Here is a 16,880-nt window from a genome sequence, read left to right on the forward strand (position 1 = left end):
CACAATCGTTTCCTTGCAGGGCAGAATTGATCCCCGGAGTATATTATGTCTTTGCCTCGTCTGGCCTTGCACGTCTCAGGAAACTCTATCACTCCTCCAGGGACACCTTCCCACTGAGCAATGGTGCTCACCACCTGCTCTTCCGCATTACTCTGCCAAAATTTCCTCTCCCAATCCGCCCTGTTACTTTGAGCCATACCTCCTGAATCAGATCTAATGATCCCTCACACCCTCCCACTAACCAGCACTGCCAGTCCATGTGACCCCTTCCCTTGTCAGCCAAAGTGTCATCTAACACTACTTTCCCTCTGCCCCTGGACAGCCTGGGCAGGCAGGAGTCCATGTGGTTAGGTGCTCTATGCACCCCTTACCCAATGTCCCTTCTGTGTGTGGGGGGGCGCTTTCCAACTGTGTCATCCTGTGCAGTGAAGGTTTCAAGAGGACTTTTTGGGCAAGGATATTATCTAGAGCTCCTGGTGCTAAAAGAGCAAACAGATGTCCAACCAGGAACCCATGACCCATCCTAAGAGGGCCACTGTCCTAAGAGTACAGAATTACCCTCGGAACCTGTCTGGTGCAGACCAGTACCATTGAGTTTCTGAGCCAAGGGCAGGACTGTGGGGGCAGCAATCACTGGGGCCCAGAATCATGCACCCATCTTTCTTCTCCATCAACTATTCCAGCATTCCAAGGCACCAGACTTGAGGCAGAGCCTCTGGACTGTGTCTGTGACAAGGACACAGTTCTTAAGAGGGATCTGGAGTTCTTTGTACCCAAACAGCCTCCCTGGAGGATGTCTACTGTGGAGAACAACAAGGTCCCAAACTTGCCTAGCAGCAGAGTACCTGATGTGGCTCCATGAGCAGCTCTGAGCCCCCACTGTGGTTGCTCAGGTGTGGGCTCACACACCTGCCCAGTCTAGACTGCAGCCCACTGACAGGGCTCAGGAGCCGAGTCCTGCACACAAGGCTTTAGGCTTTCTTAGTGCCTCACCTGGAAAACACAGTCTGACTGTTAAATGTGCCTAGAATGGGGAGGGCCTCCAGCAGGGTTTCTCCAGCCGGGGCTCCTGCTTCTCCTTGCCTGCTTTAATAGAGGGTGTTTTGTTACACACACACACACACACACACACACACACATTGCACTAGGGCCTGAGCCTTAGGGGTTAGGCAGGAGGGCCTTCTTGACCCCCGCTCAGTGCACCCAGAGTCATACTGTCCTTCCCAGGCACACAGTCCCCCTCTGCAGAACTCTGGCTGCTGTAGATTTAGGTCTGGGGAAGGTAAGCGTGAGAAGGCTCTCTTTCCTCAGACATGTCCCTAGCTCTGTGAGCACCAAGTCCACATGCACAGTTTCCTCAGTCTGAATGGGGAAGGCAAGGTAGAGACAGGAAAAAAGTGTCCACGTGCAGCATGAGGCTCTTGCAAGGACGGTAGAGAAGCAAAGGAGGCACACTCAACCCCACCAGCATCAGAAGGTCAGGACAAGCTCCAGAAAAGCACCATGGTGGGGTGGGGGCAAAAGGAGACATTATTCCAAGCTTCCGAGGCTGCCCACCAAGGCTAAGGGAGGAAGCCACCCAGTGGGAGCCCGAGGGCATCGCTGATGATGGAGGGGGCAGAGGCGGAGCTTGGCAAAGATGAGTGCATGCAGGGCTAGCACCTGTCCCCAGGGTCCAGGCACCACCTTAGAGAGTTCTATCTTACCCTGAGGACAGGAATGCCACTGCAATCCTAAGCAAGGAGTGACAGGTCAAGATTTGCACTAGAAATACTCTCTGTGTCTCTGTGATAGTGGACATCCCATCCCGGAAGGAGGCCATTTGTGGAGTTCAAAGACAATGTCCTAAGCCAGTTGAGGGCAGCGAGATGGATAAGTGGATGGGACATAGTGACAGGACTCCATGATAAATAATTGGAATTGGCCCCGGGGGCCTAAGGAAGGGACCATGTGCGAGTCGAGGTTCCCACTTGAAAAGTGGACAGGAAGTCTTAGCTGGTGCAGCAGGAAGAGCAGTATAAGGGAAGGACCAGGTAAAGGTGGTTATTCTAGGGTAGGGAACCATGGATTTCAGGAAGCTGTGGGTTGTTCAGGTGTCTGGACCCATCCTCAAGGAGACCAGCTCCTGCATGCTTTGGGAACTCCAAAGACACTCACATTAATGGCTGAATCCTGCACCCCATGCTGGAGTACAATTGAGGCAAAATAGCGTTCCTTTTTTCCTTCGTTTATTATGAAATTCTGCCTCTCGAGGGCGAGGGTGTCCCAGTCAGACGATGAAGGAAGGGTGTTGATTCTGCCGACGAGAGGGTGACTCCCACCAGCCCTCGCTGTCTCTGCACATGTGGCTGTAATGAGCTGCTGTGTGGGGGGCTGGGGCTGGAGGACCAGGAGGGACCTGGAGCATCCCACAGTGCTCTCCTGGCCCCTGTGGTGCAGGGCCCGGCAAGCGTGAGGACGCCGCTCAGAAGGAGCAGTGGGCATGCTGCAAAGCCCCCAGAGGGGCCACAATTAGCAGGGAGAGTGGCTTCTCACCCAGGGCTGACGGGGAAATTGTGTGTCTGGGCCACATAGGGCTTTACCTTTTACAGAGTAAACAGTGAAGGCTGGCGTGGCTCTAGGAGACAAAGGAGGCCTTTTCAAGAAACCAGCCTCCCACTTTTCCCTGCTAGAGACCCCCTCCCCGTGTACTTGGGGGTTTTGCCTCCCATGCATCCTGCACACACACACACACACACACACACACACACACGCAAGATAGAAAGAGGCTCCCACGTGCTGCCAGATCCCAGGACATGACCAGAATGCAAGCCACGAGGTCTCTCTGCAGACAGCGCAGAGGAGGGCAGCTCAGTACCCCTCTCTTCAGCCTTAGAGCCCACTGCCTGGCTGTCCTTAGAAATGCAAAAAGGATGGTTAATAATTGATAGGGCAAGAGCCTCTGTCTGCATTATTAAATGCCAGGGTGCTGGCCAGCCCAGCCCAGAGAGGATCTGGGAACACATGGATCATACCGCTGTCTTGGACTTGTCTTGGTGTCCTCTGATCTCCAAGTCCAAATGCAGCACACTGAGCTCTGACAGGACAGGGCAAGAGCTGGTCATATAAGGGGCATATGGAGGACCAACACAACAGAAGAGTCCCTGTCCATGTGCTGGGCAGTGGGGGTGCCCGATTCCTCCAGCCACTGGATATGTGTCTCACAGCTCATGGTAAGAAGGCAGGGAAGGAGCTAACTACTGCTCCCATTTGACAGATGGCTAAATAGTTTGCCCCAGAAAACATTACTTTACCTCAAAGGTGGACCTCTAATAAAGTACCCATCAATTCCAATAAGCACACTTTCTGTTCTGTGTGCTAACAGAGAGAGAATGTCAAATTCTGCAAGCACAGCTTTCTTAGAAGTATGTAAAATAAATATGCCATTAATTAATGAAGTTAACTCAAACTTGTTTAGGCTTAGAACACCTTCCTCTTCTTTTAATTACGCTCTTCTGCTCCACTTTTTGGAAAAATAAGGAAACAGGAAGGTTCAGACCCGGGAATGGACTTCCGGCCTTTCTCCCTGTGCTGAACACCTTCTCCTCCCTGTAGGAATCGGGTTCCTTTTAAAAGAGGGGTGGGTCACAGAGTGGTGTCTGGACCCAGAAAGAGTGAGGCCGACTTCTGACTGTCACTGGCTCTGTCAGTCACTCGGGTTGTCCTGGGTGATCATATTAAAACAGCAGGACCTCCTCTGCCGCCATACAGAAGCACGGATCTCGTCACAGCTGCCCGCTGCTGTGACAGCACCCCGCCCTGAGTATTGTCTTGGGCACGTCCAGTGGCGGCAGGAGGTCACTATCTGACTCTGCTTCTTGAAGGCAGACACATTGTCTTGCCCATCCCTCACTATGCCGAGGGTCCCTAAGAATACACCTGTCCTTGAAATTAAAAGGGAAAGCGTCTACATACGATATTTCTAGCATTCTCGTGACAACTGGCCTGGCATCGGGACTGTGTTGCTTTGTGAAGAACCAGGCCCCTGCAGGACCGCCATGGTGGCTTCTGGTGGCACAGGCACAGTCGCCCTTTCAGTGCGGGGGTTGGGGGGTTATGCAGAGATGCTTGTGCATATCCTACTTTCCCTGCAGCAGGCACAGAGCCAGGAGTGGGCACTTGGGCAGCAATCTCGACCCCCAGGGGAGGACAGGATGAGGTCTCACAACTGGCTGAGGAAGCTTGGGGTCTAACCCCAAGTCTTGTACCCCTCTTCTTTTGTTTTGTTTTTGAGGGTTTTGTTTGTTTGTGTGCAGTACTGGATTTTGAACTTGGGGCTTTGTGCTTTCGAGGCAAGTGCTCTATCAGGAGTCACACTTCCAGCTCTTTTTGATTTAGGTTGTTTTTCAGATAGTGTCTCTTTGCCTGGACCAACCTGGAAATGCAATCCTCCTACTAATGCCTCCCACATAATTGGGATTATAGATGTGTACCACCACACCTGCCTTGTTTCTTAAGATGGAGTTTCACTAACTTTTTGCACAGGCTGGCTTTGATGCTACAGATCTTGGTCTCCCAAGTAGATGGGACTACAAACATGAGCCGTCACACCCAGCCTCTTTGGGAAAGCAGTACTGACAAGTTCAATTCCATAGGGACCAGACTCCAAACTTGGAACCCACAAACGTCTTTCCAGGACTGGCCTGGGAAGAGCTCTCTCCAGTCAGGATCCTCATCTCCAGGTGCTGTCTCCAGGTTCTTGACTGTCCTCACACACCACAGGAAGGTAGCAATTGTGGAACAGAGAGAGGCAACAGGCCAGAGAGTGGCAGGCTCCTGTAGACCCTCAGAGACGTGCTGGTTCATTGCTCTGCGTTCCCAGGTGTGGGCAAAGCAAACCGACAATGGCAGCAGCATGGGGCCAGTGGGCTGTCCATTTCCCCAGCTTGGGTTCCTGCCCAATACCTCAGACTCCATTCTGCCTGGCAGCTAAAGTGGCTGACTGGCTCCTTCCAAGGGCTCTCAGCCCGAGCCACTATCGATTGTCAGATACTTTGAACGATGCAGTGAGGACAGGAAGGGAGAGAGCACAGCAGCCATCCAGAGATAACAGGAGAGAAAGGGTCCCCACACCCATCGCCTCTCTAAAACACCGACCAACTCTCTCCACCTGCCTCCTTTGCCCCCTGTCTGTCCATCTCTCCCTGCCTACACACACACACACACACACACACACACACACACACACACACCCCAATTACCCAAAATCTAATGCTAGAAAAATCAGGTGCTGTGCTGGCCCCAGCTTCAGACCATGCTCCTGGAGAGCTCTGGGGTCTGCAGGCATTTCTTGGCCACGTCAGGCGAGCAGGGCAGCAGCTGGTGTGGCCACGCACCCGGCCATTTCCTCCTTGCCCCAATTCCTTTTCCCCTCCTAGATCTTGCTTCTGCAGTTACATACAGCCCTAGCCTAGGAAGGACACTAAACCTAGATACCAGTAATGAAATCACCTGTAGCTCTGAGTAGGCTCCACGTGGCAGGTGCAGTCCTAAGCACTTTGGGTTTTATTTTTTAATCTGAAAGCCTCCAAGTTGAGTTTTAATGCTCCTGCTTCACAGATGAGGAGACTGAAGGATGGAAGGTCAAAGGAAGAGCCAAGGTTAGTCAACAAGGGATGCACTCCTACCTTGGTCTCCTGGTGGTCACCGAGACTCCCCTCAGCCCCTCTGGAAATGTTGACTCTTGGGTATATTGGCTTTTTCATTGTTTTGTGAGAAGCTGGGGGTTGGAGCCATTTAGAACACCAGGGCTGCCAGGCAGAACAGGAGCCATACAGCGTTCATCTTCATGTCGTATCTGAGCCAGCCATCCTGCGGGGAGGAGGCAAAAGGAGATGGAGGCTGTGGGGATCAAGCCAGGGCAGACCTGAAGCTTCACAAATTCATTCCCTCTGGGCCTGAAATTCCTCCACTTCCTGTGCAGCTTTCTGTGTTGAAAATTTCTTTCTTCCTCCCTTTCCCTTTTCACATAGGAAGCTTTCCCTTACTAGCTTAGTGCTATTTCCTTAGCAGTCATCCCATTTCTCTGAAATCAGAGGATGGCTACAGCAGAACAATGCCAGGGCCCCTGAGAAAGGAGAGGAGAATGACCCCGTGGAGACAAACCAGAGAAACTGGTGACTTTCAGTATTTCAAGTTCATTCACCCTGCCCACACTCCCGCCCTGCTCTGCGCTCTGTCCCGAGAGCAGGTGGAATGCATCAGGCCCTGCCTCACAAGGCTCCTGTTCTACAGAAAGAGAACCAGGTACACAGACATCACCACAGCAAATGGAGCAATTTCCAAATAAATAATTTGAGGAAAATGCAATGAGAGCCTAAAAGAGGAAGGAAGAATCCAGACAGCCTTGTCTGAGTGCCCACAGCTGGCGTCTGCCTTGGCACCCGTCACGCTTGGGGTGTGGGAAGCAGAGAATCAACCCCAGAACCTGATCCCAGGCCTCCTGGTGCAGCGGAGGAGAAAGGTCTGAAAGGACGAGTATAACAATGGAGCCACGGTGCTTAGAGCACAGTTGTGTGGGGCTGAGCGAGGAGTGAGGAGAACGCACCTTCCATGCCAAGACCTCCACCAGTGGCTGTGTGCACCACCATCGGGGCTCTGTAGAAGAGGGCTCCAGATCCACTCGGCTCCCCCCACTGGTCATGTTGGATGGGAAAGAGAAGATGAGAGGTGGGCAGCTCTGGACTGAACTCAAATAAGAAGATGCCATTTTGGGGAGTTCTAAGGGGCTGTGAGGAGGAGCCAGGGTCTCATCAGAGAGGCACAGGCAGAATGGGAGGCCAGAGGGGTGAGACCTAGCAGGAAAGGATAGATGCTGTGGCAGTGGCAGGCAGAACAACTCAAAGATGGCCACATCCCCGCCTTAGGGACCTGTGAGAATGTCACCTTGCATGGCAAAGGGGCTCAAATATGACCAGAATAAGGACTTTGAGATGTGGATTATCCTGGAGTGTCCAGGTGACATGGGACAGCACAGAAACAGAAGAAATGAGACCATGTGTTATGATCAAAACAGGTGAGGCTCCTTTGTTGGAACTTCAGCAGAAGGGAACCAGTGCTAGTTTATACCTCTAATCCCAGCACTAAAATGACTGAGGCAGGAGGATCATGAGTTCAAAGCCAGCCTGTGCTACAGAGTGAGACCATGTCTCAAGAAAAAAAAAAAAAGAAGAAGAGAGAGAGATGATTGGGCAGCTTCCTTGGTGAAGGTGGCAGCAGAGTCTTATTGATTGTTCTGGGGTGGGCTGAAGTTTGCAATGGTCCATTCGTCATGTGTGTGCAAATCTTCTGCCGTTGACTTGGTGGGCTAATGGGTGGTGACTTCACCCCAGAGCTGCTGAGTTACTCTTCGTCTTGCAGGAGCGTCCTGTCTTGTGGTCAGTCTGGACATTATGACCAGGCTGAGCAACCGTAGGTGCTGAGCTGTGAGAGGCAGGGCAGAGGAAGGAAACACGTCAGATCCAACAGGCCACAGGCAGAGTCAACCATGTGCTAAATGATCAACACGTCTATATGCAGAGCAGAAGAGACTCCAACCCATGGGTTAAGGCAGTAAAGGGGACAGACACGATATGAAGGCAGAGATGCCGAGCCTTTTACGCCATTTTAGTCACCATGGGACAGCCATCTTTAGGCCCAAGTGAAGAGAAGTGTTCTAGCAAAATTGGCCTCCAAGTTTCTGCCAAGTAACCTAGGCAACTGTTATAACCTGCAAGGCACAGAGGTGTTACTCAGGCAAGCCAGTGGGAAGCTAACAATGTATTATCCAGCTGCGTGACCTCTGAGTTAGTGATTTTTAAGTTAATTAACAGTAAGTGAAGCTAGAGGGCTTATTTTTCTGCTAACATTTTGCTTTTAACAGGTAACAGGTTAAGGACCCAGAGTGTGCCCTCTGCCCCCTTACACCTGTCTATAGGCAGACAGGGCCACAGCAGAGGTTTTTGTAAGAGCCAGAGAAGATGCAGAACAGAAGCAGAGACAGAGCTGAAGACACCACAGGCATCAGAGATGGAAGACTCTGAGCCAAGAATGTAGGGTCCTAGGATCTGGAAAAGGTGAAGCCCCATCCACAACCACCCCTGCCTCCACGTGGACTGCCGTTACTGGGCTCCCCACCCCTCCAGAGGATGTCTGCCTTCCAGAACTGTAAAATTATGCATTTCCATCTTTGGTTACTTTATAACCACAGCCCAAAGAAACTGATTCATGGGGCGATGAGTGTGGTGCCTCCGGGGCTGCACTATGAATAGAGGGAAACCCCACAGAGATACACAGGAAAAGCCATCCCTGCAAACTAAGCTTCTGAGCCCTGACCCCAAACAGGGTTGCCCAGTGGTGGGGCCTGGTCAGAAACCAGCAGGCAAGGGAACCATGGGCACAAAGCAGGGGGGGAGGTGAGTTGTGTAGGTGCAGGGGCGGTGAGGCCTAGGGAGCAAGAGAAGAGAACCACCACTCAGAGAGACGGCCGCAGAGTCAGAGGTGCTGGCCAAAGTGGGAAAGGTGACGTTCAGTTGGTGTGGGAGCAGCACCAGTCTGGAGATGATCAGAATGTGCTCTACATGTTGACTTGGAACAGTTAGCCTTTATTCCCTCTGTAGTGACTAGTCCTAGTCACACACCCAACCCAGTGCCCTGGTCTGCTGGAGTCAGTGCTCCCACATGGAAGGGTGCCAGGAGACCCAGGCCTTCCAGAGGTCCTGTGTCACCGTGTTCTCCTTTTGACACTATATCTGTGGGCTCTCACGTCCACAGTGATGGAGCTGACCTCTTTCTGCATTTTCTACAATGACTAAGCTATGGAAAGAAATTCCAAGAATTAATGGTGCTTCTTACAAAGCCATTTGCTACTAAATTAGAAAACTGAGGGTGGACAGGTGGGCTTCTGCGGGTGGGCAAGTGTCCACCCCACTGGGAGTCCTGAGGATGTGTGAGCCAACTATCTAGTAAATGGTTGGTAGGTCAAGAGAGATGTGGGGGTCTTTTCCTATGAGCTCAAAGCCTGGATGGTAGGCTGGTCTCTGCCATGTGGTGCAGACTTGGCTGCATCTCTGAGTCTCAGACTGTAGCTCAGCTCTGCGTATTCTGTGCTTAGTGCACCTTCTCCATGATGGAGCAGAGATGAGCCTTCACAAAACAAAGGAAGACATGAAACACTAAGTCACACGCATGCACACACACACATCAATGCAGACATGCACCAGTGCACTGTGCACATACACTCACATACACACAGGTGCACACACACGTGGACATTCATGCACACAAACGCATCAGTACACACACACACCAGCACATGCGTGTGCACACACAGACACAGTATAGAGGAGCTTTCCTGCACTCGTCATCCCACCCCATGCTTTCTGCAGTCAGCAGCCCTATCAATTACTTGTGTTCATGGACACGACCTGAGCAAACTCACCCTGTATTTGTCCTGTGGAGAGAATGGCTCAGGGACCCCAGGCAGCTCCGCGGGATGCGGGGATGCTTCTAGACAGCCTCATTTGCATGACCAGAGTGCTGTGTCTTTGGGAAGATGAAAGCCTGCCCCTCTCCTCCCATGCTTCCCCTGTTCAGGCAGCGGCCAGGCACTTGCTCTTATCGAGAAGGAAAGGGGCCACATCGGCAGCCTCTCCCTCTCTCTCTTTCCCAAAGATTCTTTGACTACATAATTGAAACGAGGGAACAAAACCACACAAAAGCAAGTGGCACAGATGTTTTCATCCCAGGTACCTCAAATAACTCCAAAGGGCTCTCATGAGCAGTGCCTGTGAATATATTTCATGCCTGGCTCGCTGAGGATTAGCATTGGAAATCATCATTGTGAACACAGAGCGCTGGGTGAATTTCAATCCAGCACACAAACCAGTCACTTCTGTTGCCGGATGTCAGCCCCAGTCACATCACTGCAGATATCTTTGCAAGACCAGCAGAAGCCTGCGTGTCACTTTTGACACAGCAGCCCTTTTTGCTGCTCAGCTGACAGCACACCCAGCGCCTGCCTGTTGCTCTGCACTGAACAGCCCCAGGTGCCCAGGCTCGAATCTCTGGGGTTCTCTGGGAGACGTCAGCTCAGCTCTGTGTCTTGGATGGCGGAGCTGCTGGACCAATTGATTTGCCTGCCAGCTGCTCCAGCTTCCAGGAGGGGAGATGGCAGGGAACATCCGTGGAAAGCTGAGGCACCTTTCAAAGGAAAGTCACACTGATTCTGGAAAGAAAGAAAGTCAGGTGGGGGCTTGGCCTTGCCAACACTGAGATTATGCCTCTCCTTCACTCTGCCTGGAGTAGCAGGTACAGCTGGAGAAACTGGAGCCTTGTCACCATGGCTGTGATCTGTAGGAATGTTTTCTCTCTTTCACATTTTGTCACATGCTAATTTCTTTGCCATTTTTAATCACATGGAGAAAATCTCAACCTTAGAGGAAGAATGCCCACAATGAACTGCACAGCTGTCTCTTCTCTGCCAGGCGTCTGCAATGATCAGAGAGCAATTCCCTCCTCTTCCTAGGGTGAGCCTGCCTCAAAGTGCCAAGCACCAACCCTGTCCTGGGTGTGCTGCAGCCCAGGTGCTGCAGGATGCCTGCCCTCAGGGGGCTACCCTGCACACGAGGATCTTGAGCACAGAGCCGTGATACGCTCTGTGTACGTAAAGCACTGCACTAGGGTGTGCACAGATAACGGCACACATCACAAATACACACATGACCTGCATATGGGACCAGGAGCAGGCACGGCACTGAGGCTGCCCTGCTGGGGACAAGCTATGGAGGCTGGAGCACATCATCCAGCCTCTGTGAGCCTCAGGTCTTTGTACAATTAACACACGGCACCTTCCTTACCTGCCCCCAGCACAGATGTGTGCTTAAACTGAAAGTGTTCTTGGAGCCTTGGAGAGCTATTTGAATTTAATGAGCGGGGAATGCGTCCTGGCCCTTCCCGCCACCAATTCTCACCCTTGGCCCTTGATCTCAGGCAGTCCATGCTGCTTCTTTTCCACCTGCGGCCTTTGGGGAGGCGGGGCCAGGTCTGCCTTCCAGCAGGGATGGTAGGTGCTCAGGGAGATGAAGCATTTCCCATGTGTCAGGCCCTGTGAGTCTGTCATTCCATCAACTGGAGAGAGCAAGGTGTGGAGGGGAGAGCTGTGGGTCTGCCTCCACTTTCTGCACTTCACAGGAACAGAGGAGGATGCTTGGGGAAAGGAGGTGACATGCTCAGACTCACAATGACAGAAGCAACTGCAGTTTGCTGCCACCAGCCCTGTGGTTAGTGACCAACTATCACCACCATGTTAGGCTCCCCATCTGACCTTCATCTTTCCAAAGAGACCTTGACTAAATGTGGCTTATAAGCCTTGACTCTTGTGTCCCGACAGAGATGGTGTCACTCGCGCCATATTCTCTGGATGGGAGCTGGGGAAGCTCAGGCGTGTTGCAGGGCTTGGGGAGGCCTGGGCATTTCTGCCACAGCCAGAATTTCACTGGATGTGCTGGCGTTTCAAATCAGGCAGAGGTGTGGAAAAGGGGATTTGCTGTGGATTTTCTTCCTTGGCTGGAGGCGGCTGTGTGATTTCCCAGTCAGGCTACAGATAATTAAACAAAATTGGGAGCAAGAAGAGGCAAAGCTCATTCCTGTCTGTCATTGTCTGCTATGGGACTTCTGGTCACAGGGAAGGGATCTGAAGGGTTCGCCCTTCCTGTGTCAGCCCAGCATTCTCCAAGGCCCCCTTCCTTCCTCTCTCCTCAGGAGGAAGCTCCCCAAAAATAAATCCCCTGTCAGACATGCCACCTGCTCCCTGGAGAGATGGAGTCCTCCTCAAATAAGCACTATAAAAAGAGAGAGAGAGAGAGAGAGCAGGAGCTGTGGTGTTGCAGACTGGAATTCCTGGATGAAGGTAACCCACAGCAGGAGGGGTAGGAAGCAGGAAAACGTTCCCCATTTGTAACAGGACCCATGGAACCCTTTCCTGTGTGCTCTGTGGTCCCTACAGCTCAGTGACTTACAATCTCACCTGGAACAAAAACAGATGCTGCTTTTGGCAAAAGGCTGTGAAACTCTCTATCTTCAAATCATCCCTGGCTATGAACTCTAGATAATCACTCTAAGAACAGGCATTTGTCTTTCTCTTTGTAGAAACAAAAAACCCCAGAACAACCACTTTCTTTGTCGCCTTTTGTTTTGGAACTTCTGAGCCCACCCCTAGCACCTCCCCAAACTGTAAGAACACACCAGGCCCTGCACACTGCTGGAACTCTCTGCTGGTACAGGTACTGTGGATTCCTCCCTCAGTCCTAATGGTCTGCATGACCTTGGCTCCTCTGAGTAATGGGGCAAATTTAAGCAGACATCCTTTGCAGGTGTACCCTGTCCCTGCTTTCTCAAGGAGAATTCTGTGATTGCTCTCCCAAATCTCTCTCCTCTAAAAGAAAAAACTTCAGTCAGTGGAGAGGCCAGGGCAATCAGGTAATAGTGGAAAATTGAAGGAGGGAAAAGAAAACTAGCAAATGTGGCATGGGGCACGTACAGAGGACTGAGTCACCTGGGATGGCCTTCAATCTAGAGGGACTGAGGACATTGGGGATGGAGTGAAGGCTGGATTATGCCCAAGTGGTGTTTGAACTTCTAAGGAAAACGCAAATGCAGGATGTGAATAGATTCTAGTGGCTGTTTGTGTTAGATTCTTTCCTGAAGCATGTCTTCTCCTTGGGACGGGTGTGTCTGTGACCTAATTCGTAGGGGTTGTAGGTGACGATGCCCTTCCCTTGTTCTTCCTCCTCCTTACATCCTCTTGTGCTTCCAGTGCTATCCCACCCACCCACAAGTCTTTCCTCACCGGAATTCCCTCACCTGGAATGACCCTCCTCCACACCCAACCCCTGGAGGCTCCTGAGGCCAGCCACCCCTCCCCCACCATCTCTCCCACTCGTTCCTTCCTGGCAGCTGGCAGCTCAACCATGTACCTGCTGCTTTTATTGGGTGTGGCTCTGTGCTCTTTGCTCTCCCACATTGCCCACTTCAAATCCGTCATTAATTTTTTGATGATTTTCTGACAATCCTTGCAGCCTATGGTGCTGCCCAACCTCTAGCTGTCCACGTGTCTCCTCTTGTCCCACTGCACTCATTGGGATCAATTTACTTCTCTGTTTCTCTTTGGTAACCCCAGTTTTCAACTTTGTTCTAGCATAATGATTAATAGTGTCATTTCTCAAAAATAATTGAGTCCTAATTTGGAAGATAAAATATGCAATGTCCCTAAAATTAATATCTGATCTGTCTCTTTGCTTCCAGTTTTTTCCTCTAAACTAATCTCACTCACGTCCAGAGCATGGTTTGTTCAGAGGGCCCCCTTTGAGGCATGCGTATCACACATGGCATGGTCCTTCCCAGCTCCTCCAGATTTGCCTTCCTTCTTTCTCAGTGATGCTTCACTTTGAAACCAGGTTTCTTGTGAATTACTATTTAGAGCATAGTTCGACACCATTTACTCTCTGTCAGGAGAGTGCAGGGCCTGGCCTCTTTGGTTAAGCCCTTCTTCGTGGGCTCAGTTCCATCCTCATCTCTCTCAGGAGGCCTTCACTATTCAATACCTCCCGCTCCACTTCCAGAGTACTGGCAACTGTGCCCAGCCATTGAATAGTCTCTGCAGCATCGTGACTCCACTTCTTGTACCATACACGCTGTCTGTGCCTCTGTTCCTCCCTGAAATGGTAATTCCTCCAGTGTACATTAGCTCTAACAGAGCTTATTTCATTTTAAAGTGTCTTCCACTGAAGAAAGGTGTAAACTACAACTTTTACCCTAAGTTAGAGAAGTAGAGAGAAGAAAATAAATCACCCATAAACCTGTCTTGCAAAAACTGCCAATAGCTTGCCATGACACAAGAGAAATGAACCCTATGAAGGCTCAGCAACCACCAGATGCGTCTGTCACTTAGTGGAGGGCAAACAGGCTGACAGCTTCACCGTGCCCAGACTATGTTTGTAGGATGCCATAATTCCTATTTGTGACCTCACCAGTGGATGGTTGCAGTACACTTCTCGATCTGTCTTTGTGTTAGCAGAGCTGAGCACAGTCCCAGCACCTGGCTTATGTTTGTAGAGAAGAGGAAGTCCTTATCCCAGAGACCTCTGTGTATACACAGCACTGCTCTGCCAGGGACAGAAATCTGAAGGATGGAGGAAAACAGAAGAGCTGCATCTCTGCACAGAGGAGGGATGGATTGTCCCTTGCCAACTGGGCCCTGCCAGATACAGCCAGAAAGAAGCCACCAAAAGAGTAGCCTCACTGTCCTGGGCAGTGTTCTTTGCTCATTATTATCTCATGAAAAATTTTTGGATCCAATCTATGCATGCATGTACATACTTGTGCATGTAGTCTAGGCCCGGATCAAGTAAAGATGCAGAGACACAAAGAGAAATAGATAAGTAGAGAACAAATAAATGCTAACTGACCACCAGGCCCTGGGAGAGTCAGGAAACTGTCAGCTTTCATAACAGGAAGTATATCCAATATCCAGAAGGAAGCAGAACCAGCTCAGGTTACCCCAAAGACTTTCATGAAGACAGTATTGTCAGGTGGACCAATGGGAGACAATGCACAGAGACTAGCCATAAGCAGCATGGGCCTGGGGCAGTCTGGGAGCCTGGCCTTAGTATTGCAGCCCTGGAGCATGCCTGCCCAGAAGGAAATGCAGTCATCGAGGCAGTTGCCTTGGCTGGGAAACATGGCCTGACCAGGGGAGAGCAATGGACACCCACACCGTCCTTCTACCTCTGAATCTCTGGTGGGAGTTGTCCACTGGTAGAACATAACCGGATGTAGTAGGAACTTGGGGAAGTGTGTCTGGGGAACATGTTTTGGGAATTGCAGGATAGTATGGACTTTAGGGACACAGGACAGGGAAGAACATGGGAAGTCACAGCTGTGTGGCTCTGGGAATGCCAGCATGGAAAGTGACTTAGGGTCTTCATGCATCCTCACCCGTTACCTCTCAGTGACTCACTCCAGCTCATCACCCAGTTTCTAACTGAAACCAACAAAGACCACAGGCTGCAACGAGGTAGCTTCATTCAGCCTACAAGCCTGGGTCAGCGTTGTGCCCACACTTTGGGAGGGCATGGAGACGGAGAGGTGGAGCTGGCTTCCCTCAAGAAGTTAAAAATCTAACCAGAGAATGGTGGCTATAATTCAGAACTGACGAAATAACCACTGTGCTGCAAGCATGGGCCCAAAGGGGCAGCAGGAGGCTCAGCTTGGGAGAAAATGCTTGGCTCAGCCTGAGGAGAGAAACTGTCTGGGATGTTCAAGTGAACGGTCTTCCCAAAAGAGAGAACTTAAGTACTATCCTTACCACCCCCCCACACACACAGAGACACCCAAGACACGCACACACACACACACACACACACACACACACACACACACACACACACAGGAGCATGCATCTACACAAAACCTCAACACAGATAGACACAGACACGAGCATAAATACACACAAGCACACTCACAAACACACAGAGACACACATACACAGAGTTCAGGTGTTAACCATAGCCGAGGCAAAAATGTAACCAATTTCTATAAACCCCAGAATTATCATCAACCTCATCCCCACCCTTCTATTAAGATCCCAGCCGTCAACCGGAGCAATCAGTGTTTGTCTCAGGCTAATCACTGCAGTTGTGGATGTGCAAGTCCCTGCTCATCACGGCGCCCTCTGATTAGTGAGTGCGGAAGCGTTAGAGATTTCTGTGCACAGCTCACAGATTCCAGTCCCTGCATTTGCTGACCCTTGAAAGCTCAGGCCTCTTGTGCAAGGATGACCGTCTCTCAGGTATCGAAGCCTATTGCAAATGCCTTCTGGCTGAGCTTCAGAGAACTTCTGGGTACTCTATGTCAACCATTTCAGACCAGATGCCTGCCATTCTCTGCCCTGACACCGTCATCCTCTAACTTCTGCCCCACCAGCTGGTGACATGCCCACAATGGTCAAGAATGCCTGCAGGAAGGCATTCAGGGCCCTCACACTCATGCAGGAAATTCTGTTGGCTCCACCACTAGACTACTGTCACTGTGGAATCACTTCTCACCATGGCCCTTGTCCAGACCTTGCCCTTCACACCTCCATGGCCTCCATTAGCCCCTAGCAGGGCTCCCTGCATCAGCCTTCCTTTCCCTGTTTTCATTCCTCGTCTGGAATGGGGACCATTAGCCAGGTGGTAAGGTGTCACTCTACATTTCTCAGTAGCCCATTTCACCTTGCCTAAGACACCAAGCCTTTACGATGGCCTCCATTGTCCTATATGATCTGTTGGTGGGTGTCCTCCTGACTGTGTTTCCATTCCCTTCTATAACTTCCTCCCCCCTCTCTCCACTCTGGCCATAGCAGACCTCCTGCTTCTCTGAGCACATTGGCCTCCAGCCCTGCCTGCACCTTCCCTCTGACCTCCTCTCTAGAGCATTCTCTCCCTTTGCCCTTCACTTGGCAGACATCTTCCCTATGGTGCCTACACTGTAACACAGAAGCCTGCATACCTCAGGTACTTCCCCATTCTGTACCCGGCTCCATCTTGACTTTTATTTCTCTGAATTTAATGTCTAGCCCACTGTGACTACCCTAAGTATGATGCTTATGACTTATCTGTCTCTGAGCACTGGATTGCCAGGCTGAAAAGCGGGGGACTTTTCTTTTTCTAAACTTGCACATCCCATCCACCAAGCACATGGCCTGCAGTAAATACCATTTGGAAACTAGATGGTGTGTCCCTGCTATGTGGCTGGCATCCACTTGGGGAGCAAACTCTGTAGCCATCCTGAAACCCTCGGGAGACTCCCACAGTTCCATCTCC

The sequence above is a fragment of the Castor canadensis genome, chromosome 12, assembly GCF_047511655.1.
Source record: "Castor canadensis chromosome 12, mCasCan1.hap1v2, whole genome shotgun sequence".
NCBI lineage: Eukaryota > Metazoa > Chordata > Mammalia > Rodentia > Castoridae > Castor > Castor canadensis.